The sequence below is a fragment of the Anabrus simplex genome, chromosome 2, assembly GCF_040414725.1.
Source record: "Anabrus simplex isolate iqAnaSimp1 chromosome 2, ASM4041472v1, whole genome shotgun sequence".
Classification (NCBI taxonomy): domain Eukaryota; kingdom Metazoa; phylum Arthropoda; class Insecta; order Orthoptera; family Tettigoniidae; genus Anabrus; species Anabrus simplex.
Window position 1 is genome coordinate 112477517 of NC_090266.1, and position 27675 is coordinate 112505191.

Genomic DNA, 27675 nt, shown 5'->3' on the forward strand with positions numbered 1-27675 from the left:
TGAAAATCGGTTTGATAATAGGCCTAATACTTTTCAAGTGATTAACCACTTTTTAATTAACTTCAGTGTTTGGCATTTCTTCTAAATGCGTGATGAATAAGTGTTTCCTGCATTTCGCAGTTTTGTTCCTTCAGAACAATATAACGTAAGATCCTCGCGGATCATGTTGTTGTTGGTTCCTTCCGAACAGCTGTTTGGGTGATGCACATTTAGCATCGGGATTACCTTATCACTTAAGGGTGTCATGAATGACAAATACATGGTGGAATTTTATTTCTATTGTGAATGATGCTGTTAACTGGTAGTGAACACCATGCTTTCCCATAATATTTCGCAACCTATCCAAAGCAACTGACAGTCAATTTGGTTCGATTAAGGGTCCATTCGGCGCGTGTTCCGTATCCGTAAAGGGTATTCGACTGGTGGATAACCTTAATTGAGAGGAAATCAGGCGTTCTACTTGTTGAAAGTCAGATTTTCCACGGATCGTGTGGATTAATTCTCAGTTCTCGTTTAGAATGATAGGTGCCCGGTTTTCAGGTCTTTCCTTTTTCAGTTTTTCAGTTTCGCTGTCCACTAATTTATTACTTTCTCCGAAGCAACTCTTCGATATTGTGAGAAATAAATCAACGCTATGCAATGTGACTGCGTTTGAAACATTCAATAATAAATGATTTATAATTTCTTTTATTTCAAGGATTTATATTAAAATAGTAATGTTGTCGTGCCATTTCTATTTAATAAAAGTTAGTAAGCACATATTTGCTCCTCATTTCAAGTAGTTAGGCTCTCTTCTGAACCCCAACGTTTGGTTAAGATCGTGACCGAATTTTTTCCCGCAACGACCCATGATTTAAGAGTTCTATATTGTTCTACTGTAGCAGCCGTGGCCGACCAACGATGGAATGGTAAGATCAAGGGTTCAATATCAAAATATTAGAATTCTTATGCATATGTACCGTTTATTAAGATAACGTAAATAAACATAGCGGTCGAATCATTGGCTGAATGGTCAGCGTTGGGGCCTTCGGTTTAGAGGGACCTGGGTTCTATTCCCAGCCGGGTCGAGGATTTTAATCGTGTTTGATGAACTCTTCTGGCTCGGGGACTGGGTGTTTGTGTACGTCCCAACACTCTCCTCTTCATGTTCACACAACACACTACACTACCAACCACCACAGGAACATGCAATAGTCATTACATCCTCCCATATACTGTTGGCGTCAGGAAGGGCATTCGGCCGTAAAGCAGGTCCAAATCCTCATGTATGACACATTTCGCACCCGCGACCCCACTTATGTCGGAAGAGCGGTAGGAAAAGAAGAAGAAAAAATATATAGGATATTGTATGCATATCCATATGTGACCGGGAGGCGTGAGCAGACTTAAGGGAAATAATGGATAGGAACAGCATTAATACACTCCTGCTTTAGCATAAATCTGGAAATTTAGCATATTCCTGTTTAGAGTCAGTAATTTTTTGGAATTGGTCTATGTAACGACAGCTGGAGTGCAATGATGTTCTGATGTCTCAATTGAACATTCCACCAAGTTCCATTGCAATCACTGCCTTCCATAGACAACATTTCATCCAAAATTACTACTTTTCAAGTAAATAGCATTATTTTCTGACGTAATAATAATAATAATAATAATAATAATAATAATAATAATACCGGTCAACTTGGCCGTGTAGTTAGGGGCGCGCAGCTGTGAGCTTGCATCCGGGAGATAGTGGGTTCGAGACCCACTGTCGGCAGCCCTGAAGATGGTTTTCCGTGGTTTACCATTTTCGCATCAGGCAAATGCTGGGGCTGTTCCTTAATTATAGCCCACGGCCGATTCCTTCCCACTCCTAGGCCTTTCCCATCCCATCGTCGCCAATAAGGCCTATCTGCGTCGGTGCGACGTAAAGCAAATTTGTTATAATAATAATAATAATAATAATAATAATAATAATAATAATAATAATAATAATAATAATAATAATAATAATAATAATAATAATAATTGTACCGTTAGGGTACACCCGCCCCGTTGAATTAAATCAAACGCCTTGTAAAATGACATCCTAAAAATTGAAACAACTAGAGCATGAAGTTTGCGCTTTGGTGAAAAGTTGTCGCTACTGAAGTGATAAAGTAATTTCGTATTCCTAGGTTTACTACACTGAGTTGATTATCTTTTGTGTTTGGTATGTTAAAGTTGTCAATTCTTCTATCTCTTCCCGCCAACTTGTGAAGCTGGCCAACGGAAAATTTTTGGTATTTAATTTTCAACCAATCATCGTTTTCTTGTACACATTCGATTATCCAATAAAAATCGGGGAAGTGGGGTGTCGGGTCTTAGTCCAGATCTTTCTAGAACTTCCCTCACGGGTATAAAAGCTGGCAATTTTTCGGGTCTTCGTCCACTTGCTGAGTGTGTGCTCATAGTGGAGGCGGGGCCGGCTGGCCCTTCATCGAGCTTTTCTGCAGATTAAGGTAATGGCAGCCATTTAATAACTAGGTGATAGCCTCTGAAAGCTAACTCGATAGGAAGGTTTCCTATCTTCATAATGTAACTTTAAATATTCAACCTTCTAAAATAAAAATTTCTTCTCTAAATTTCAAACAAACCTGAAAGCACTTAGCTTAAATTCGGAATAGAGAGTGTGACTCCCTCTCGAGTTTCCTATTAACTTGATTTCTAGGTGACTCTCATTTTATAACCATTTTCTGTCTCTAGCTTTTGTAACTGAAATTTTCTCCACCTAGTCACCTCTGTAGCATAGGGCTAGCCTCTGGAACGTTGGGCCATAAGCCCAATTAGGGTTTTAGCTTCTGATTGAAATTTCAAGAAGTGCATGTGTCTGCCTCTGCATCATTTTGAAGTTTGGGCCAGTAAATCCAACCTGTGTTTTGTTTTCTTCAAAGGCCCGGAAGGACGGGTATTCGATACTCCTGTGTCATTCAATTTCTTTCTTTTAGGTTAAGTAGTCAGATTGTTGTGTGTCTACGGCAGTAAACACTGTTTGAATTGTAATATATAGGTGGTGCCTTTGATAGGCCTGCAACTGTCTAACACTTGGTGTCCTAGTGCAAAGTTTTAATAGAGCAATGACGCTCTTTGCCTTTTGATGGTTAAACGATGCCTCTTGGAAGGCGGTAACCTTGTGGTGGAGCAAAACTACCTACTCTTGGAAGAATGGTACCTTGTAAATACTTTGTAAAATAAATTGGGAGAACCGTCTCCTGGACTATTGAGCGGTCGGAGCAGTAATGCTCAAGTAACATTTGTGAAATATGGAAGCTTTAAGCTCAGATTGTTGACTTATGGATTCTTCTGAATTCTCCGAACTCGTAACTAAACTAACAAAAAATTCTTTATCTGAAATCTTGTACTGTCGCTGAGCGACTGGTGTTGTTATTATTTTGCATTGAAAAAGAAAAAAAAAACAGTCCAAAGAAATATAACTTGGTAATTAAAGCTTTTAATTAATATTTTGATTGTAGTAGATAGACCCATTCATGCCCGCACCTCCTTTCACCTCTGTGATCCACGAAACACGGTAATAATAATAATAATAATAATAATAATAATAATAATAATAATAATAATAATAATAATAATAATAATAATAATAATAATATTATATAATAATAATCATGTTATTTTTACATCCCATTAGATTATTTTAAGGCTTTCAGAGACGTTGAGATGCAAGAATATTGTTCCTCAGGAGTTGTTTTAACTGCCGGTAAACTTCTGGCACAAGGCTCACGTAATTGTTCCTTTACATACAGCACTGGACAAAGCTGAGACGTAGGAAGCCAAGAGTCAAGCGGTTGTCGCACTCATCCCAGCGATCAGTAAATTTCTTCAGTATTATGTGGAAGAATCCGCCTAGGTGGTCTACTGGTTAGTGTAATTTAGCTGCCAGCAGAGAACACATTAGTTACCCTAGCTGCAAAAAATGTTTTTTAGTATAAGCAATCGTGGACCCACTACACTCTCTAAAGTCACCATTACCATTTTCTAAGTATGTATTTTTGTGAAAAGGTCTACCAGATAAAGGTCTTTTAAAAATATTTTCAACCACACACTCGCACATGTTTCCAAATTGATATTAATTGATTAATAGAGATGTGTACAATCAAGTTTGAGCATTAAATAAATTTCACATTTCAGTCTTTGCTATAGTCTGTAATTGACCTGGTTCTTTTCGTGCATGTTATGATTTGATATCTACTACACTTCTGTCCGCACAATGTGCACTTACAATCTTGGTCTGGCTCATGGAACTTCTGGTTTACGCATATCTTGTGGTGAAACCCATGTATGGAGAGTCGTGTTATCACGTGGCGATGTGTGTTGCACTCTCTAGTCCATCTATCGTCCGTCATCGCTGGTGAGGCGTAGAAGTCAAGATTGATTTCACTTTTCTTCCTTTCCCTGATGTTTACTAGTGCCCTGCTTGCTTCCGTTGATTGTAGGTAGAATTGCGATTGTATGTCTTCTATGAAATACGTCTCCCGCATCATTTCGTATACTATTCGGGATGGCGCTGTCTTTCCGACTCGGGTAATCCTCTTCATGAGCATTGCTTTTATTCTTTCTATTCTCATCAGGTCTCCGATCTTCAGCTTTTCCCACACGATCTCAATTCCATATGTTATCACTGGCGCTACTGTCGTCTTGAAAAGTCTCATCGCCGTGCTGCTTGCTAGGTTTGAAAGGTTTTTGATGCTGTATGAGGCTCTGATTGCTGTTGCCGTTCTTTCTTGAATATGTATACCAAAGGACGCCGCCGTTGTCTGTAGTGTTATTCCCAAATATTTGTAATTTCGTACCTTTTATAATGGCTTTTGGTGTAATGTTGTACTGTCTTTTCTTCATTTATCTGTAGGCTGTTTTCCTCCGCCCAGGTCTCTAGTCTGCGGACTGCCCTTTTCACCTCCTCCTTTCTTGCGCTCCGATTAGCATGTCATCTGCCTATAGGATCAGCTCTGCTTTTGATCCTTCCTCTACTATGCGGTCCACATCTGCTGTATAAATGTTGAAAAGTTTGGGAGTCATGGGATCCCCTTGCATAACTCCGTTCGTCTGTATTATGTCTTTAGGAATTTCTACGTTGTTGTTTATTCGGATTATGTTCCTCTGTAGACATGCTTCAACTATTGTCACTAGTGGATCTCTCTCACCGATTGTCAATTACATTTTCTCGATTAGATTTCGCCTGTCGATTGAGTCGAATGCCTTCTTGAAATCAACAAAGACTGCGTGATATTTCCCTCCTTTGTGTCTTAAGGCTTCTTCTACCTAATTTATTAGGTATTTCACTGCCTGAACCGTGCTCCTGCCTTTCATAAAACCGAATAGAGTTTCTGGAATGTACCCACTGAAGGCGTCCAGTAATCTTTCATTTAATATCTTCGTGAAAACTTTAAAGGATGCATTTTCTAGTGCTACTCCTCTAAATGAGTCTAGTGATGTTCTGCTCCCTTTTCTTTGAACAGTATATTTAGAGTTGCTGTGTTCCATCCCTCTTGTATTTTCCCAGTCTGTATACATTTGTTCATTAGGTCTTTCCACAGTTCTTCCATCTCGCCAAGTGAGTCTTTTAAGTGTTCCATGTAAATTTTGTCTGGTCCTGCGGATTTCTTGTTTCTCCCTCCTTGTATTGCTTTCCTAATTTTCATACGTTGTTATTGGCTCCAGAGCATGTGTGGGTTCTGCTGTTCCTATGTCATATGCTTGCTTCAGCCCTTCCTCATTCTGTATGTTCGAGAAATGAGGTTCCCAGTTCTCCATATTAATTTCTCCTGTTGCGATTGACGTCTTCTTTTTCAGCGCTATGTATGGGTCTGATTTTGCTTCCTCAGCTTGTTTCCTTCCTTGCTTCTCTGTATATTCATTTTTTTAATTTGTTCTTTATATTTTTCCCTTTTCTCTGCATATGCTGTTAGGTCTTCTAGGGCGTCTGTATAATTTTGCTGCATTCAGGGCCTTTAGAGTTGCTTTTCTTTCCTTGTAACACTCTTGGTAAAACCAAGCTTGTGCGTGTCTTCTTTCCTTTACTATTATAGCTTTCGTTATTACTTTGGTGGCTGTTTCTAGGGCTCCTTCTAGTCTTTCTTCTTCTATTAGGTTTCTCGCTTTCCCGATGTTTTCCTCGCTTTCTTCTATTGCTTCCCGCTGGATTTTTCTGGTATATATACTTGGCCTCTTTGCTTCCTTCCTCTTTTGTTGGATTTCCATGCGTAGGCGTGTCATTATAGGTATGTGTTTCTTTATTGGTGCTGACGATGAGTTCCATAGGCCTTCTTGTTTACACAATTCAAGTTGTACTCCTCTAAAAATAGTACGTATGTCGATGGCGCTATGACCGTTCTGTGCAAAGTAGGTTGGTGTTTCCTTTTTGTTCGCTATTCTGAAGCCCTCTCCTTCCAGTGTCTCAAAAAGGATGAAAGTTTTGGTATTTTCTCTGCCTATACGGCAAGTATTACGTTCCTTTCTGCATTCGTTTGTTCTGTGGCTATGGATATTTTATCCATTATGTTTTCTATAGGTGTATTTGGCTGAATATAAATTCCTATTATCGCAATTTCTGATGTGATTATTGCGACCATGTGTTCCTCCTTGATGATTCTCTTGATATCTCCCACTTTCCCTTTTATGAATATTGTGACTCCCCCTGCTGGTCTTCCTTCCGTCGGGGTCGCTAGCGTGTTTATACCATAGTAAGCTTGCAAGTCCATAGGTTCCGTGAGGAATGTCTCTGTCAGTATCATAACATCTGTGTCGTCTATGGTCTTCTGTGATATGTGGGGTATTGCGTTTCTTATTCCTTCCACATATCATAATAATACACTTATTTCCGTGCTCGACCAAGGTTCCTTCTTCTTTGGCAGTTGGGTGAGATGTTTACTGAAGTTCCAGCCCTCGTTCTTCCTCCAGTCTCCTATCATATCTCCGAAAGCGAAATCTTCTGACTTTTATTCCCTGTGGCCAGAAATCCGGGCTCTGTGCATCTTAATCTATAGCAGATTTTAAACAGTGTACTTACAGTTTCACACGGTGACCCTTTATGATAGTACAGTCATGGTTTTCACAAAAATACACTGGGACTATGCATTTTTTAACTTAAAAGTCCTAACGTAAAGTGATTCAGCAAAATTTCACTGGTATTTTACCCTCGCCGAAATTTTATAGATTCACTCGCTTACTGAGTGTACGTGCATCTAGGACAAATGAGGGAAATGTTCGTCACGACTTATAACACACCTTATAATCATGAAGAATGCCACAGATCTCGCGAAGCCTTCACCTATAATCTAAGAGGAACACTACAAACACCACCATCTAAGACAACCAAATACGAAATTCTTTTACTTCGCGCTTAGGTCTGTGTTCATACTGGGCGACCTAAACATTTTTCTGCGGCTGTCGGAAAACCTACTTTACACGTGCCATCAATGAATTGCTCGAAAAACTTTATACATGCCGAAATCCAAAAATAAAATGTATTCTCCTATATTACAATATATTTCATAAAATAGCTCTATTTTTATTAGCAAGACGATGTGCAAGTGGCTATACTGTTAACATGTTGATATATTTCTTGTAGTCTCTAGTGTGTGGCACTAAACACTTCGAGTGTCAAGTACTAAAACTAATATACCTTACCTAAGCTAGCTGGCCTGTCGCGGTAAATTGCTATCGGGGGAGACCCGACAGCTCCGCCCCGTTCTCAGGACAAGGAAGCTTTAAGTTCATGCGTCAACCAAGCGACTTAACTTTCCTCCTTCTCAGTTGTATTCCCGACCAAATATCTCACATCTAACTCGTGTCCTTTTTTAAACACGCCCTTACAGCCTTTGTTTTTACAGCATTCGTGTAAGACACACAGCTAGTGTTTGTAAATATGAACTTACTTACTGAGGACGGTAACCTTCGTACATACAATGTGATACACGATAGTGCAAATGTTGGAGACACTTCCGAAATGATACTGAGACTGCCGAAGGTACTAGAATAGGTGTTCGATATGTCCACCATTTGTTCCCAGACCTGCTTCACAGCGACGAATCCATGCTGCCCGAACACGTGCAAACACTTGCGGGACCATCCGTAAAGATTCAGCTGCAGCAAAGGAACGAAGGTGGAGTTCATCATCCGTGTCAGTTTCAGTTGCACACCGGACTCTTGGTATGGTCCCATAGGTAAAATTCCAGTAAATTTAAGTCAGAAGACCGAACTTGTCACCTAATGTACGGTCAAGTTAATTACTGTACGTTACCGCGACTCAAATGAGGTGGTGCACTATCATGAAAAAGTACATGTTCGTGTGCATTTGGAACTGTACATTATCAGGATACGTCCACACATTCACTGTAAATCACCTCTGAAAATATCCCTGCCGAATCGTTTGTCGGTTGAGGACAGTCCACAAATGGGTGCTATAGAAATTTCCCCATTTCCGGTCAGATACGCCTCGTCTGTGACTAGCACATGCTACGGGAACAGTGCCTGTTATGCCGTTTCATTTGGAAATGACGCGCAGAAATCCAGCCTTTGTGGTCCTCGTCTTGCAAGCAATGTACAGATTGCAAATGATTCGGTCGCAGCCAGTGTTCACCAGGATCCGATACTCAGTCCACTGAAACACAACGGTATTGCGTGCAATATTTCACGTGGTTCTCTCTAGGTAACGTTCAGTTATGTTCAGAACGTCGACTCATACTGCTAACACTTTCCGTAATTCTTGCCAACCACAATCCTAATAGGACGGTAAAACACTACTAGTATTACGTACTCGCTGGTACTCAGCAACGAACATTCGTCTATAGGATGCGTGGCTGTCAGGAAATCGTTCTCTATACAATCGGACAATGTGCGTAACCGTAAATAAGAAGCATATTCTCCAACATAATTGTAGAAAGCTCCATATTTCCAGCAAGGAAAACTGCAGTCTTATATCCGTTATCAGTATAGCATTAATCAGTTCGTATGCTTGTTATAATTCACTCTACTACTCTGATCTTCGTCCGGGTGTGTTGTGTTTGTTACAACAGGTCGCTTGACCTTGCTACTGAAGTGACTCGCAGTATACAGAAGAAAGCCACTATACAGATGTGTATGCCGGTACACACAAGCAACGCTGTATCTGTATCATCACAGTACCTGCAGTATCTCAGATAAACAAAAATAGCTTTAACTTATGCCTTGTAAATACGTAGTACCATCCTGTATGACTGCGGTACAGCATTCCCTTCCTGCTCCATTGAGAGTGGGGCCATTCAGCAGGATTTGTTGCTAGGGCTGCAAATGGAGCTTCTAACTGAAGGTAATCAAGGGCTTCATTGCAAGCATTACATTCCAAAGGTATCGACATAATCTGATACGATTATGGCTCATAGTGAGTCATTATTCCAACCTCATAACAAGGGTTTAGAGTCAAGAACGTTGAATTTGTGAACCTTTTGCCATGTGTTTGCAAACTGTTGAGCAGTAACATTATAGTTATTAAATGGACTGTTGGGGAATAGAATGGTTTTGTTTCCACGACAAGGAAATTGCAATGCCATCAATGTCCAATTAATGTACATGAACATAAACTATTGAATATATAGTGAAAGGTACTGAATTTTATCGGGTATTTTAGCCCATTCGTGCAAGATACATAAGGACAGGAGTGTCAAAAATGATTAGCCGGAGATAGCTTAATTAATTAACAGATGCTTGTAAATCGAATGGTTAAATGCATCTTATTAGTAAAAGTAATAATAACGGCTGCAAGCGTTTTCAGTTGACGCCTCTGGCGTTACTTACGTGTAAATTTTGACTCTCAACACTTTTGTGAAACTCTACGCCACTCTATTAAGTTGTAGTTAGCTCTACAGACAGTGAAACCTAAAACGTTCTGAAACGAATTTCATTGAGGAGAGAATTTTGAGTGATATGGACACTCAATGCACATATCTGCCCGATATGAACGAACTGGAATACTACTAAAATACTGTTTGCAATGGTATAGGTTGGGAATGAACCCATAATAATAAAGGCTACAAGAAGGGATCAGATAGATAATTGGAATTGTATAGGACAGTCAGGTAGAATGCATCCATGGTATCCCACCCATCTTGTAAGAAAAAGGGGTGTAGCTTCAGGATCTCCCAAGTCAGGAGTATGGAAACCCGATCCATGGGGAGGGTTAATGGAGTAAAATATTGCTTGCACTTGCTTATCAAGTTTCCCCACTTTCATTTTTCTGTCTAACTTCGTTGGCCAATTATTGCTCTTCCCTGACGTCGGAGGTGTAATGTTTGCGTTGCTTTCAATTTTATGCCTTTTAGGCCCTACCCTACCTTACACAATAATTTTCATGCAATGAAGTGCACGTCCTCTTCCCTTTTATCTTTTAATATCTTATTGTACTTCCTTTTAAAACTAATCGCCACAACTTTCTATGAGCTTGGCCTAGAGTGAATGAACATGTTGTATTTATTTATTGCAGTATTTATTTATTTATATATTTACAACTATCATTTTTAAATGGGTACAAACTACTCGTGTTCCGGGAATGAATATCCTGGAAGAACTTCGTTTCGATTCTACCAAGGCTTTGAACACTTTGAAGAGCACACTTGAATGGCACATACAATCGACTCCTTCACATGGTGACCATACAAATGTGCCATTTTAAAAGCTTTGATGTACCCGAGTGTGATTTAACCTTCCCTTACGGTACCAGGAAATAACATTCCTCGCACGTTTGAGTGTGATGCAAGGGACATGATCAGAGGAGCCATTAAATAATTATTGCACCTAGCAACTGATGTATTGAATACTGTCACAAACCTGCAGGTCTAGAATGTATTATGTACAAGATGGTGGTAGTGGTTGTGGTGGTAACGGGGTTGGGTACGTTTGCAGCATGTTACCGTGTACCATAATTTACTGGAATAAAATTATCCACTTTTGAATTTAACATTGTGATGTTCTGATGAACCTTCTGTTGATATTTAACAGTTTTACTAAGTTGAATATACCGTAAAGTAAAACACTTCACGATTTGAGAGGTATATTGGTCAAAAGACGTGAAGTAAGATCAAATTCTTTAGAGAAATGCGATAAGAGACGCTTGAAATGTTTGCTTCCATTTAAACAATACCCTCCAGCAAACAAATGAATCCGAGAACACGAAGGATTACAGTGCAGTGAGTGAGCAGAAGACGCTCAAGTGACTTTACATGAATCAGGTGTACGTAGTATACCAAGCAGATTTATTTCAAAACAGCAAACTCTGCTTGCGGGCCTACGTGGAGTTTGAAGTTTGAAGTGCCGGTGTTTTTGGAGTCTGCCCATATAGTGAACTCCTACGGAACTCTTATCATCTCATGACAAAGTCGGTAGGTGCAAATGTGTTGAAAGTGTATAAAGGATATATGGTGAATGACTACTCCAATCATGGAAGAACTCGATGTCATGATTCTCCTAATAACTATGGTAAATCATAGTACCAACCATCAGGCTCATGATCAGCAACAAAGAGGTCTAGCGAATCGACGCAGAGGGAATTGTTATCTTTTAAGAGTGTTACATATCGTCGTTGCGCCTGCGGAAACCGCCATGAGATTATTTTGTGGGGGGAAATACTGAACTGCAGCACACGTATCATCAAGAGAAAGAATTATTTGACATTACTCGCGCAATGTTGAACTTTAAATGACAAAATCTTACCTGCCGAAGTTCTAAGCTGAAAGATTTAACAAAGAGGTTTTCGAAGGCCCAGCGACTATACCCTGTTGTGTATTAGAGCTATTTGAGAGGGGTCTCATTGTGGGAGTTCCTTAGATGAGTTGGTTATATCCCTGGATCAATAATCACGTTGGTCTTCATCCATCCATAGTGTGATTGATTGATTGATTGATTCATTGATTGATTGATTGATTGATTGATTGATTGATTGATTGATTGATTGATTGATTGATTGATTGATTGATTGATTGATTGATTGATTGATTGATTAATAGTGGTGTTCTTGTTATCAAGGATTGTCGGTTGAAAAGTCCCACACACGTAGACGATGCTTGCTTGTTGTTTAAAGGGGTCTAACATCGAAGGTCATCGGCCCATCACACGTAGACGAGGTTTGGGATGGCCACGCATTAAGATTTTCGTCGAGTTCGGTGTATGGTTAGAGCATCTGCGACAGAGATACGAGCTAATGTGGAACCAGGGGTGTGCACACGTACCATTGGGAACCGTCTACTTCCAGCAGAAGTACGAACACGTGTGTTTTCTGGCCCGACTTCCCTTAGGTCATAGCATCACGTAGCATGTCTCCATGCTAAGAATCACTTGAAGAATGGAATGGCACTCTATGCGATAAGAGCACGTTCTTACTTCATGCAAGTAATGGTCGTTTGCGTGTGTGACGTTGATCTGGTGAACGTCATCTTTCGGAGTGTATTCGCACCCAATATACAGGCCTAACTACTGGCATCATTGTGCGTGGCACAATAACGTGTAATTCTCGTTCATCTTTGTTGTTTCTGGACGGTCCATAAAACAGTGCTCCCTACATCGAGGGGATTGCTCGATCCGTCCGACTGCCATTCCTGGAGCATTCCTGGCAATCACCGTCCAGAGATCCCTCTTCCATTGAACATTTTTGGGACGTGATGAAACGAAGTCTGACCAAGAATGTAGGCCATCTACTAACCTCACACAATTGCAAAAACACACACAGAAAACTCGCTACACTACAGTATACTGCGGGATGATAATTGTTAATCGTACGACCGTCTACTTGCTTGAATACAAATGTATGTGGCTGCTCGAGAGAGGTACAGCGTATTTTGATGTGACATTAATGAACTTCAGGACTTGGCGTCTATTGCATGGTTCGGTCTGAATTGTTGATCATGTAATGGCATCAGACTGTTTCACCTCCATGTTGAATCGTGAATAAACTGACATACACAGTCACGGTGTAGCAATTTTCTTCCTCAGGGTTATTTTTGTGGCCGTATGTAAAACGTTTGAACTCATCAACGTCTTGTTCAAAACAGTTGCCTGAAATTCACTAGAAGTTTCCACTTCTACATTCTGGAAGCATTCTAATGAGCCTTGAAGCATCGTGACTGGTTTCATAGACGCATAACCATTAATTACTAATCTTTGACGTGATTTTTAAGTCTTAAGAACTCCCTTGGGAATATGCGAACGGAAAAAGTTAAAATAAATACGAACATATGTACCATATATAAAATATTATGTTAAGTGATTGTTCGTGGTGTGAGTTACTGCCGTCATGTCCTAGTTCTTGATGCATGGGCAACGGCTGAGAAGCCCAGTAAGTGAACCGGAGTGTCGGGTTACCAGTTGCTATTGACTAGGAGTACACAACCAAAACAAATTCTGAACCTGGCCCTTTATATGCACAAGCGGGTAGAACTTTACACTATACCGGTGGCCCCTAAACCGTTAGAGGGGAAATTACCACTGGGAGTCAATGCGTACTTAGGGTGTCATTCTACATCACAAACTGTTTTTACCGAGAATGTTCAGAAACTTTTAAGCAAGCCTCGGACTATGAAGTGACGAAGCCCCTCTTCCATTTGGCATCCCAAGAGCTCCTTGGAAACAACTTGGAGAACAAAATTGAGTTCAACGTGTTGCTGTCAATATTAATGGGAAGGAAAGTAGAACATGCTGAGCCAGCAAAGTGGATGCATCTGGATTTTTAGGAGTTTATGACTTTCGGGTCGGGGGAGATAACGAGGAAGAGATAGCAGATTATGGGGTGTTCTTAAAAGGTGTTAAGAGAGGAAGGGTGGAGTGCGGTGTAGTACTGCTCATCTGGGAAACCATAGCGCATACCACACTGTAGTTATTGTTAGGTACGTAATTGAAAGAATAATGGGGACAGATTTGGTGGTTGAAATAATTAGGGCGACAATTGTCTCACCGTGTGGAAAGCAGAAAAGGATAAAGTAGAAATGTTTTATGAAGCACTGAGTAGCGTCGTAGTCAGGGTAAACATCAAGGATATTATAGTGCTAAAAGGCCAATTTCAGTACGAGAAATGGAAATAAAACTAACCCAATGTGACAGATATGAAGCAAACTAGGATTCAAGAAATCTATACATAACACTATCCTCCACCAAAATAACACGCAGTTACCTACACATGGCCGATGCCGTCCACACTCTCGGAGGGCCTGCCTTACAAGGGTTGCACCCAGCTAGAAGTAGCCACACGAAATTATAATTATTACATGAAATCTGTGAAGTGATTGAACTCCATAAGCGGCACTGTCAACCCCGTGATCACTTTATGAAGGTAAAGAAAATTACCCCCGACTTTATGCCCCGTTCATGGGTTGCGGAAGATAAAGAAGGTACCCTCATTGGAGAGAAACAACTGGCCATTGGAAGATGGAAAAGATATTGTGAAAATCTATATGCAGATGTGACTATCAGTAATGGTTGCAATAAGCACATCCCTAATTAATCTAACTCAGAACCAGAGCCTTCAGTACTGAGAAGAGAAGTACAAGATGCAATTAAACACCTGAATAATCATAAATAATCAGGAAGTGATAGCATCACTGGGGAAATATTTTAGGAAATGGAAGAAGGAGTACGTTTACTGGACTTCCTCTGTAACAAGATGTGGGACAGTGGTATATGGCCACAAGACTGGCTCATTTCCATCCTCATTCCACTTCTCAAAGAGGGATCAACAAGGAACTGCGGGAATTATCGAACCATCTCACTAATATCACATGCAAGTAAAATATTATTGCATTTCATAAATGCACGTTTGAAGCCTTACATTACATATCACCTCCCATCAGAACTGGCTGGCTTTGTCAAGGGAAGAGGAACTAGAGAACAGATTCTAAATAATCGTCAGTTGGTTGAAAAGACACATGAATTCAACATTCCTTTGTTTCTGTGCTTCATTGACTACCAAAAGCCCTTTGATTGTGTTTTGTGGCCGAAGCTGTGGCGTGTTCTAGAGGAAATGGGAATTCCAACTCATCTCATTTCACTTATAAGAGGATTATATGATAACAACTTGGCCAATGTCATTGTTGATGGTTATCTATCATCAAGTTTCATAGTCTCCAAAGGTGTGAGACAGGGATGCACCTTATCACCTCAATTGTTTAACATCTATGGTGAATATATCATGCCCTCGACAGTTGGGAGGGTGGATTTTCGATTAGTGGGAAGAGAAATCATAACCTCCGTTTTGCGGACGACATCACACTTGTAGCCATCAGTGCACAGGAACTTGTGGAGATAATGGATCGTGTACAAGAGGAAAGTCACAATCTTGGCATTTAAATTAATTGCAGCAATACAAAACTAATGATTGTCAACAAAGGTGCAGAGATTCAGTTGCCACATCACCTGAACAATATCCAAAGAGTCTGTCAGGTTCCTTATCTTGGTTCAATAATCGAGGATACAAGTAGCTGCGAAAAAGAAATCATACGTCACATCATTCTAGGACGTACATCTATGGCAAAATTAAAGAATATCTGGCAAGGTAGAACAATATCTATGAATACCAAGGAAAGATTAGTCCATTAGCTTGTGTCCTCGATCTTCCTGTGTGGATGAGAAACTTAGAACATGAACGCTAAAGACAGGAACCGAATCAACGCCTATGAAATGTGGTGTTGGAGAAGGATGTTGCGAATACCGTGGATAGCTAGGCGAACAAATGATTCTATCATCCGGGAAATTGGAATTCGGTCACAATATAAGAGAGGATGATAACCTGGATAAATTAATTGTCCAAGAAAAAGTTTCTGGCACAAGGTCAGGAGGACGGGTCGCAAAAAGATGGGTTCATCAAGTTAAAGAGATCATGGACTTACCATTGGGAATTGCTGTCCGGAAAACGCAAGTTCGTACAGAATGGCATCAGCTTATAAAAGAAACAAGAAAGTCCTTGGGTCACGACACTAAGTCATGAGTGGAAAGACTGAAGGGGGCTTCTGTGATAGTACGGGATTAGCTGCTACGAATTCATTCTTCAGATCATAATACAGATAATCTATTAGGAGTGTACGGGTATACCGGGAATTTTTTGATAAAACATGCTACTATCTGGTCTGTAGTATGTATCACTAGGCTTAGGGCAGAGAATATGAAGACTGTCTGCAGATAGAAAACAGTAAAATATCACCAGGATGTTCTGACAGATGTACATGAAGTACATGAACATGATAAAGCCCACCTGGTGGCCATGAACGTTACGTCGTCGAGTCTACATGGTTTGATACCATGGAGAGCCAGTTGTTCCGTTGGTCAAAAACATTTTTACAATCGGAATGTTGACCGGCAGGGTAGGAAATATGGTGGTATATAATTTATAATCACTATATTGTTTCCCAAAGAACCTGGATTCAATTCATATCCTCTCTACAGTGTTCATGTGGAGTGAGGGCATACAGTATAACGCTGATGATGATGATTCGACCGTCGGATGGCGACGTAAAGCCTTGAAGAGATCCCTTGATGCTATTCGAGAGAGTTAGGTTTCATCCTCTCGCTTCCTGCTAGCATATATCATTTGATCATATTAATTCCATTGATAAGGTTGACGTCAAGAAAGGCATCCAGTCGCAAAATCCCGCTACGAAGATTCATCTCGCCTCAAACCGGACCCTGTACAGAAACGGGACACTGGTTGGACATACACATAAACATGATAAAAGAAAAGTTCCAAATAATAGAGAGCTTCAGGATGTAGAGTCCGAATGGATGCTGTAGTGGAAACGACAAAGGAATGCCTAGGAAGTACTGTGTGCAATGGTGGGGAAAAACGACCATCTTTTTAATTCATAAAAGTTTATAGAACGAACGCTGGAAAGCATAAAAGGAAAGAAACAGAGCGAAACAAATCACCGTAGATTCTATGAAGAAATCATGGGAAGATTTTGGTAATATCCTGGATGTCTTTAACAAGTGGCTGGGAAACCTTTCTGGACTATAATAATCTTGCAAAGGGAGAGAAAGAGGAAGTGAGTAGTGTACTGGGTAAATCAGGTGAAATCATTGCATATCCTTGAAAATCACTAGAAAATCCCGCGTAAACGGGAACCTAATTGTTGAAGATTCGGGGAGAAGAATGCTGACAAATAAGTGAAGCTCGATAAAGTGGAAATTAAGATTTATAAAGTACATTGTCATAAATCCACAGCAATAAATCGTCGCTGCGTGAGCAATACTGCGTATCTGCTCTTCCTATCCATTACTTTCCTTTAAGACAGGTGACGCCTCCCAACCTCGTATAGATATGCAATCCATTCAATCAATTTTAGTTGTGTTCATTTTCTATGCTGACGTATAAAGGAAAAAGAACCTTAAATACATTATACTGTAGGAGTGCGGAAATACGACATGCAGACATACATTCCAACAGTACCATACGGTAAGGTTCATTTTTCTTGCACATGAGCATATGAAAATGAACAGACCTAAAACTGTTGGGAGATATCCGACGGCACGTCTGCTTAAAATAGCGTAACAACGAAAGTAAACTAAAACAGAAATAAGAAATTACATGATAACAGAACACGAATGAAGAAAATATGAACATTAGAAGCTACTTACAAATAGTCTAAGATAATGATTACCTAGCCTTATCCGAATTACGCGGGTGTGACATTATGTGTGGATAAATCCGGATGCCTTTCCTGTTAGCACCCGTATGTGGAGGCTGTATTCATTAATATGTGTTTCAGTGGTGGCCGGCCCCGTGGTGTAGGGGTAGCGTGCCTGCCTCTCACCCGGAGGCCCCGGGTTCGATTCCCGGCCAGGTCAGGGATTTTTACCTGGACCTGAGGGCTGGTTCGAGGTCCACTCAGCCTACGTGATTAGAATTGAGGAGCTATCTGACGGTGAGATAGCGGCCCCGGTCTAGAAAACCAAGAATAACGGCCGAGAGGATTCGTCGTGCTGACCCCACGACACCTCGTAATCTGCAGGCCTTCGGGCTGAGCAGCGGTCGCTTGGTAGGCCATGGCCCTTCAAGGGCTGTAGTGCCATGGGGTTTGGTTTGGTTTGTGTTTCTGTGGTGTTGTGTAGAGTAATATATTGAGGGTAAGTGAAGGTGTGTGTGTGTGTGTGTGTGTGTGTGTGTGTGTGTGTGTGTGTGTGTCAAGACCAACCCAAATCACCCAGTTCCCGAGAAAAAAAGTGTCCAGACGATTTAGAAATCACTACCCAGGCCGAAAATCGAATCTGGAAGCGTCTGAACCGAAAGCAACTGCTCTTGACAATTTATCAAAGCAGCCGGACTGAAATTTTCAGAAGATAACTTAAAAAGCTTTCTTACTAGTAGCTTAATATAATATTACAACGCAGTCATCCACGTAAAATGTACAAAATATAGCTAAAATATTATATCAAAACTAGTTTAGCATAATAATTACAAAGCAATGACATACATAAAACATACATACATCATCACAATTGATTGCTATGCCTTTCAGCGTTTCAACGTTCAAAAATTCACATGCAACTTAAATATGTACAGTACCTAACACTACAGTTTACAGCATATTGAGTGTGTAATGACTTACTATTAACATTACATACAATTTACAACATCGTTAGATATAAATTTACACAAAGTTTGGAGGATATTGAAGACTTCTCTTGATTTGAGTAATGATATAACTTTTGAATTTAAAATATACACACCTGTAAAGTAGACCTAAATAGGATACTATAGTACATATCAAAATCATTAATTAACTTGTTAACCTAGTTTGTGGTCGTGGAATGAAATTTAACACTGGTGATTATTTTTTTGAGAATTCATATGAAGGCTACATTCTAATGGAAAATATGTCAGTTACTCCATACTTGAAGGTTCATTCTCGAAAAAAAAATCATGTAAAACGAAGAAGATGGGGAAGAAGATTGGAGTTGAGTATTTATGAAAATATATTTCATAGAAAAGTAAGAAGACGGGGAGGAATATAGAGTCAATATTTCTGGTCTAGGGTTGAAAGCAAATCAAGCAAGCTTGTAGTCTATCCTAACTATTATATCCTGATCATAGTCACGAGCCACTGGGGAATGACTTGTAAAAAATCTCACATAATTTGTAGGGATTCGATCACCCCGGTGAAAAGCCATTGACGGTACCGCTCATGTTTTTGTCTGTCCAATCCTTAATCCGGTTTCTTGGTACGTGGCTGGGGCAAGGTGAGATCAATTTACATGGCATGTTTTTACCGCCGAATGCCCTTTCTGACTCCAAAATAATCTGAGGAACTGATGAAGATGAAATGTATGATGGTGAATGAAATTGGGTAAAGAGGAGGAAGGAAATGGGTGTCGTCTGTGAATGGGAACTGTCCCGGCATTTGCCTGGAAGTGATGATGGAAAAACCACAGAAAACCTTTCTCAGGACAGCGAACGGTGAGTTTCGAACCCATGTGAAACCGGAATGCAGCACTTAGCTCCACAGTGGTAGCGCGTTATCACGCGCGGTCATTCCGCTCCGTATAATTCCATATAATAATAATAATAATAATAATAATAATAATAATAATAATAATAATAATAATAATAATAATAATAATAATAATAATAATAATAATCGTCGCCATAAGACCTATCTGTGTCGGTGCGACGTAAAGCAAATAGCAATAATAATAATAATAATAATAATAATAATAATAATAATAATAATAATAATAATAATAATTGTGTGGCTATTTTTAGCAGAGTGCAGCCCATGTAAGGCAGACCCTCCGATGAGGGTTGGTGGCATCTGCACTGTGGAGGTAACTGCGTATTATTGTGGTGGAGGATAGTGTTATGTGTGGTGTGTGAGTTGCAGGGATGTTGGAGACAGCACAAATACACAGCCCCCGGGCCATTGGAATTAACCAATGAAGTTTAAAATCTCCGACCAGCCCGGGAATCGAACTCGGGACCCTCTGAACTGAAGGCCAGTACGCTGACCATTCAGCCAACGAGTCGGACATAATAATAATAATAATAATAATAATAATAATAATAATAATAATAATAATAATAATAATAGTAATAATAATAATAATAATAATAATAATAATAATAATAATAATAATAATAATAATAATAATAATAATAATAATAATCGCGCCTTGACACATCGTAAAGTCTATGTCCTTACGTTTATTGAATCATAGTGCTCCGTTTTGAAGGTTAATAATTAGGACAACATTATAGTGAGTGAAATATACGCGTTTAATGTTGTTTAAGTGTTGTTCATATTTTGATGTATATCAGACTCATCGTACTAGCGGAACTGAACTCTGAAAGTGTGTTTCAAAATGAAACTACTAGCATGAAATTCTAACGCCCCTAAATTACAACTGACAATGCCCGGATTCCATACCGCAATCTGAGGAAAAGGAGGTAAGTGAATAATTAGATGTATGGTGCAAGTGATCATTACTTTTTTTAATATTTGTCTGATATGAGCGTAAAGAAATCCTGAAAGTCAGTTCTCAGAACAGCCGCCGATATCTGCCGCAGCCTGGAATCGAATAACAATCGTACCACTTCATGATTAACTCACGACATACATCTTAACACATACATGTATTCATCACCTAACAGGTTACTCTTTTTTCATAATCAAGCTAATTTAATTAGATTCAATCTGTAAGAGAAACCTGCAATGCTGTCAATTAAATGAATATATTGTGTAAAATTAAATTCCATTGAGTAACAATCTAAAAATTTCACTTAATAGGAAATTCGTCTGATTTTTTCACGTCTAATTATTGACGTGCACAGTACAAAAAGGGAGGTATTTAAGTGAAGTGGCAACATTTCACCGGCAGAAAACGGTAATAGCTCCGTAGATGAGCTTCATTTTGACACATTTGAAGTGAATACAGGTATTTCTATGCTTTGTGAATATTGTACTGTACTAGCGTTCTGTCCCCATCTCTGCACCCCTCAGTCAATATTCCACGGTGCTAGCAATGCCAGTCACGTAACCGAAGTAGGTGCACTGTTGCAATCACAAAAACGCGTATGCATACAAAGAGAACAAAGAAATGTTTCTGTTGTAGAATACGAAACGAAACCCAGATAAATGCGTCAATAACAAATAGTAGGCCGTATAACACACTGAATTTCAGTTACAAGTGTAGCATGCAGAACGTCAAAAAATCATAATAGAGTCCAACAAAGATTTATTAACACTCTTCTGCTGTGAAATGTCGAAAGGTACTGTATTGTATTGCCATCAATATGGCAGTGGGGCTTGATTGTCTCTTGTCAAAGGTAGTGGGTGGAGTTTATCACGTTTACATGCGTTTTCTCATTTGCTATTTATATTTCAACGCTGTAGGAAATGTGTTTCGATTTGCATAGTACAAAAATCGACGATTAACATTGTACGCGACTTTAGAAACATAGTATAAGTGTACAAGTTATAAATAAACTTACTCCACAGAATAACGGATGCAGTAAGAGAAATACACTCCATCGTAGTCTGTAGAAATGATCAATAGGAAACATGTACTTCATTCAAAGGGGAGGAGAACTCTGTAAGGACTTATTGAATAAATAAATATAAATAAATATACTTAATTCTTTTACATGAAATAGAACTGTGGATAATTATAAAGCTGTGCAAACATCATATTCAGTGTGATTACTGCTTTGTATTTACAAGTCATCAAGTTAGATTGATTCCTTGCAACATTTAAAACTTGTCATTCGCTTTGAAAATCTCGTCCATACCACATTTCTTATCAATATTCATTACATATTTTTACTAACATTGATTTAGCTTGATAAAACCTTGTGAAAATATATTTTTTCCTTACAAAATACTTTCTACAAAGTGAGTTTAATGTGCTATGTTGTACCCCATGTATCTTAAACTTTCACAATTAAAGAAAAACATGTTTAAACTCGCGAACAGTCTAACTATGCACTTGGAAAATTGAGAAGAATGTGCATACATCAACCCGAAAATTACAGTGAAGGTGAGAATGAACAACTCAGTATTCTAGAGGTTAATTTTGTCAACGTAACGGAAAAGGGCAATCACTGTAAAATTTTCCCCATAGACACAATACCCTACAACAACCTCATCCACCCACAGTTAGAAATATATGAAATTTCATAGGAAATTAAATAAAAAACGATATCTTGAATATAACAATTATCTTATTTCTATATCCAGTCGACATCATAATCTAGTTAGTACGTATTAAAGATAACTTTAAACACAGGATAAGATATTTTTTCGTGCCATAAATAGTTTCAGCTTGTGTTTCTAGTACATATTTGAGTTTATTGCTGTAATTTGGCCCATAAGTCTACTTAAATAATAAATCATCTACGAATTGCTAAAATTGATTCAGTATTTCGAAGTCCGCCACTGTGGTCCTGGGTTGAAATTAGAATCTTTCCATCCTTCTGGTTCTGGCTTAATTCCTGTTGCAAATATTTCAGATGCATTTGTTGAAAAACAATAGAAATATATACAATAATAATGTTATTGGCTTTACGTCCCACTAACTGCTATTTCGGTTTTCGGAGACGCCGAGGTGCCGGAATTTCGTCCCGGAGGAGTTCTTTTACGTGCCAGTAAATCTACCGACACGAGGCTGTCGTATTTGAGCACCTTCAAATACCACCGGACTGAGCCAGGATCGAACCTGCCAAGTTGGGGTCAGAAGGCCAGCGCCTCAACCGTCTGAGCCACTCAGCCCGGCCAGAAATATATACAAGGAAGTCCCTTAAACGACCCTCAGTAGATAAATTCGCCATCAGGAAATGGTGGAATGGCGACATTACCAGTGATTCTTGCTCGAACAGTTAGAATCGCGTTGTGCTTGTTTTTAAAGTTGCATCTCTTAATTGAGAGTTCTGACTTGTACATGAATGCTTGCTGTTTTAGGTCCGTGAAGGTTTGTGTTTTGTGCCAGTTTAAGAAGAAGAAATGCCTCGTACCTGTGTAAATAGTGCAAATTAATTTCGTTATGTCTGGGGAGGGTTAAATCTGAAGTAGCAAAAATTAAACGTACTTACCTGGCGAAATGTGCTAAGAAGATTATTTCGGGTGTTATGTTTGGTGACCAGGACAAGAAATGGGCCCCATATATGCTGTTTGATGTGTGTTAAACTTCTGACAGGCAGATTAAAAGGATCATGTCATGTGCCCTTTGTTATTCCCATGATTTTGAGGGAACCAACGGATCACTCGAAGGACTTCTTTCTGACAAAAAATAACTGAAATCATCTCGAAAACAAATAAGAGTGTGAAATATCTCAATCAAAAATATGCTCTAAGGCCTGTGTATCACAGTGAATAATTGCTGGTCACAGTGCCTCAGGCGAATGTGACAGCTAGTGAAGAAGAATTCAGTGACGAACTTGAATAAGAGAGAGGAGGAGTTTTTCATGCCGACTCAATATTCGGGCCTTCGAGTCAAATAAGCGTCACTTTTTGTCTCAAGATTATCACAACTATCATGTTCGTGTTTCAAATTAGTTGAAGCGAAAGCTGAGCTTTTATAATCGCAATTAAAAAGATGGAATCTTATTTCCCATGTAACAAAAGTGAGTACTTTTCGTCACCGCCATACTTTTTAAAATATTTCTCCAAGGAAGGCAACATGGCTTTTTGTAATGATATTGATTCAGTTACGATGACTCTAGGCTATGACTTATGTGCAAATGTGTGGCACTTGTTCATAAATTCAAGCAAAGTTAGTCTCAAAGTAAAACTTCTCCACAATGGGAATAAATTTCCTTCTGTTCCGATTTCTCATGCAGTTAACCTGAAGGAGACATACGATAACTTTAAACTGTTACTCACACTTATCCAATACGAGAAATACAAATGGCACATATGTGGAGATTTCAAGGTAACTGCAATTCTGGTCGGTATTCAGCTTGAGTATATAAAGTACTGCTGGTTTCTGTGCGAGTGGGACAGCAGACACAGAAAAAAAAACACTATTGTGGGGAATAAATTGCCTGCTCGGAATGAACTACTGCCTGGACAGAGAGATGTGGTGAATACTGCTCATGCTGACCCCAAAAATGTGTATCTATCCTCACTACACATTATATTGGGTCTAATGAAAAACTTTATCAAAACTGTGGATTAAAGACATGCATTCAAGTGCTTAGGAGAGAAATTCTCTAGTGTCAATGGCAAAAATAAAGAAAGGAATGGATGTAGGATAGCAAAATAGGTAATTATTTTACTGATGAACATTCACTTGATTTGTTGAGTGTTGTTGAAAAAAGGGCGTGGTTATCATTCAGAAGTGTCTTTAAGTGCGATACATTTTAAGAAACTACAAGGCCAAAAGCTATAGCAATACTGTACAGGAACTACTGAGATCATACCAACGTATATGACGTTACATGTCACGTAAAGTACTGAACTTCTTCCTGGATAACGCTGGCGCCGTTAGTGATGAACACGACGAACCGTTCCACCAGGATATTTCTCAAATGAAAAAACATTATTAAGGCAATTGGAGTGCCGCAATGTAATCCAATTAGCGCTGGACCTTTTGCCAAACACATTAATGCATAGGCTGAGGTGAGCATTCAACGAAAACTATTATCACATGAAAATTAAGGCTGACGCATAAATTCTAAAATTAGATGTGGATACAGATACGAATTATCTTCCAGAAACAGTTTTTCTTGTTCTTGTGACAGAAAAAATCATTTGTGGACCCGTGTATTTTGTGTGATGTTATTCTGTCATGATTGTTGAATGTTTACCAACATTTCCTTACGTCATTAATTTGCCGTGAGTTTTGATATTTTGTAACCGCAAGTTATTCTGCCGGTTAACTTACCCAGTTATGTTATTTACATGATGACTAGTTAAATGTAGTAATAAGAACTCCGGGCAACTTTTTCTCCAGAGGGATAAATAACTTTTGCTGATACAGGATTTATGTAAATCTAAAGGATTTAAAATAAAATGTCATTGGTACTGACCATAAGCTAACTTCTCTAACTTTATTTTCATTTTAATTTATTTCGAATGTTTTAGAACCTCTTCTAGAGAGCGTTGGCATAATTCGAAGACATATGAATTGAATTAAAATGAATTGTTTCGAACAATATAAAACGACAATAATTTATTTGTTAAATAGAAAACGAAATTTCATGTAACTCATTATATTTCTTTGTAATATTGATTTGTTTTTAGCTATACTGGATTCTTTCGCCCATTCATTTAGGATTAACCTAGTAACCACTATCAGAATCAGAGATAAGGGTTTTTATTTTAATTCAAATGTGTTTAATCGAGTAACAGTAAACGCAGACGCAATTTGGTTGTGTGTTATCATGAGCCAAGTATTTTATAGCCTGGTTTATTTTCGACTTTTGCCGGGCTGAGTGGCTCAGGCGGTTGAGGCGCAGGCCTTCTGACCCCAACTTGGCAGGTTCCATTCTGACTCAGTCCGTTGGTATTTGAAGGTGCACAAATACGTTGATCTCGTGTCTGTAGATTTACTGTCACGTAAAGGAACTCCTGTGGGAATAAATTCCGGCACCTCGCCGTCTCCGAAAGCCATAAAAGTAGTTAGTGGGACGTAAAGCAAATATTATTATTATTATTATTATTATTATTATTATTATTATGATTATTTTAGTTGCTTAATCATCCACACTACATACACAGGACGACCCTGAATGGTAGTAGGCTCATAAAGAGCATGATGCCTGAAAAAGGGAACAGCTTATTATTCGTCACTGCTGAGCGAAACTGCGAATGTGACAATGCTCTTCCTGTCCATTATTTTCTGTAACTGTGGTCACGGTTCCCACCCGCATATGGCTATTCAGTCCATTAGAACAGTTTTCATCTTGTTCATTTTCCTATGCTGCATTATGAAGGAAAATGAACCTTAAATACATCATACTGTACACCCGCCCAATAGAACAATTTCCCTTGTGTTCATTTTCCTATGCTACTCTATAAAAGAAAATGAACTTTATAGTACGGGACTGTAGGAATATAGGTTTGCACGACATATTTACTCACTCCTACAGTAATGCATTGAAGGTTCATTTTCCTTCACACATCAGCATAGGAAAATTAACACAACGAACACTGTTTTTATGGAGTGAATATCCATATGCGGGTGGGAACCGTGACAACAGTTACGGAAAATAATGGACAGGAAGAGCATTGTCAGATACGTGATATTAGAACTATGCCATCGATTTTTTTACTTTGTTCATAATATCAACTGTGACATGACCTACAGCTTCCGCTGTACCTGAATTTATGTTGGGCAACACTTAGGTCTTCCTCTTGGAACTTGATATAACTGTAGGAAATTTCATGCTCTAGTTTGGTGTCTCTTTCAGGATAGTTAGATAGGTGTTAAAAGTGCTCAGTTAGTGACCGTTCAGCCGGCTAGATTGGGCCGTCCATTTCCCTTGTGAGCGTCTTTCAGTGTATGTGTGACTGGGCTCGTGAACTTGACGTGGGAATCTTCGACGATCGAATGGCTGGTGGGTTGATTACATGGAACGACATCTTTTGTATATAAAGACTACCATTATAATCGTGACTCCTTTCTTGGTTAAGTGGAATATTTTAAAGACTTCAAATTTTAATGTAAAAGTTATATAACTGTTAGGTCCGGGTCTTCTCTTTTATCAGTAAATGATTTAGGGAGGTTCCAGTTAGTCAAAGGCCTAACAGGACAAGTGTGTGTTCTTCTTAATTTATATATTCATGCCTTGCTAACTGAAAACACCATACCTTGATTTTAAATATCACATGGATGTTCCAATGATTAATACTCGGTTTTCTTCTTTCTTCTTCTCACCACGACTAGATTTTTCCAGTATTTAAACCCTTGTTTACTGTTTAGGATCATAGCTTTCTTTCCTCATAGAGGCAGCGTAGTTTGGGCTTAACCCGTTTTCCAATTGGGCACTCGTAGCCCTTTAGATTGTTCCTTTTCCAATCTTTCACTTGTGGAATTTACTGTCATTACGGTAGTTGATATTTTTGACCTTTTCTAAATTTATTAATTCTTCCTCCAGAGTAAACGTTTGATTTTAGAGTTTGTTATCTAACATTGAAAAATGGGTCTTGAAAGCCCACTCTGTAGGCACTCCCCTTCCTTAGAAGGATTTTTCATCGCTTTGCGGGAATTATTGTTGACTTTCCATGCCACTTGCATTTCCTCGAGGCAGGTTCCCTACAAATATAATATTTTGCTAAATGTATTTCTATCTTTATTGTTACATTGGTTGTTGAGTTCATCTCATTTAATTGTTCTTAAATATCTTATTAAAGAATCGAAAAGAAGAGAAAGGAAGACCATTAAGCCATAAATTGCGGTATTTTGTTCTTTTGCTCCTATGTCGTTCTCACGCGAGGTCCAGCACCTCCAAAAAATCTCTGTCTTGCCAAGTGTTAGAGGAGTAGCCGGGAGCGTGGTGCAGGTGGTCTGGAGATTTAAAGCAAGGTGAGGTCCAACAGGCATTACACTGTACTTTGTACTCTGAAAATATTTTATTCTTACAGTTCACTAATTCCACCCGTTTCTTCACTTTTTCTGTGCTGTGGCTGCTCAAGACGTCTCCTGCCATTCTTACATCACAAGAGAGGAGCTCCTCTACGAGCTCCTCATTCC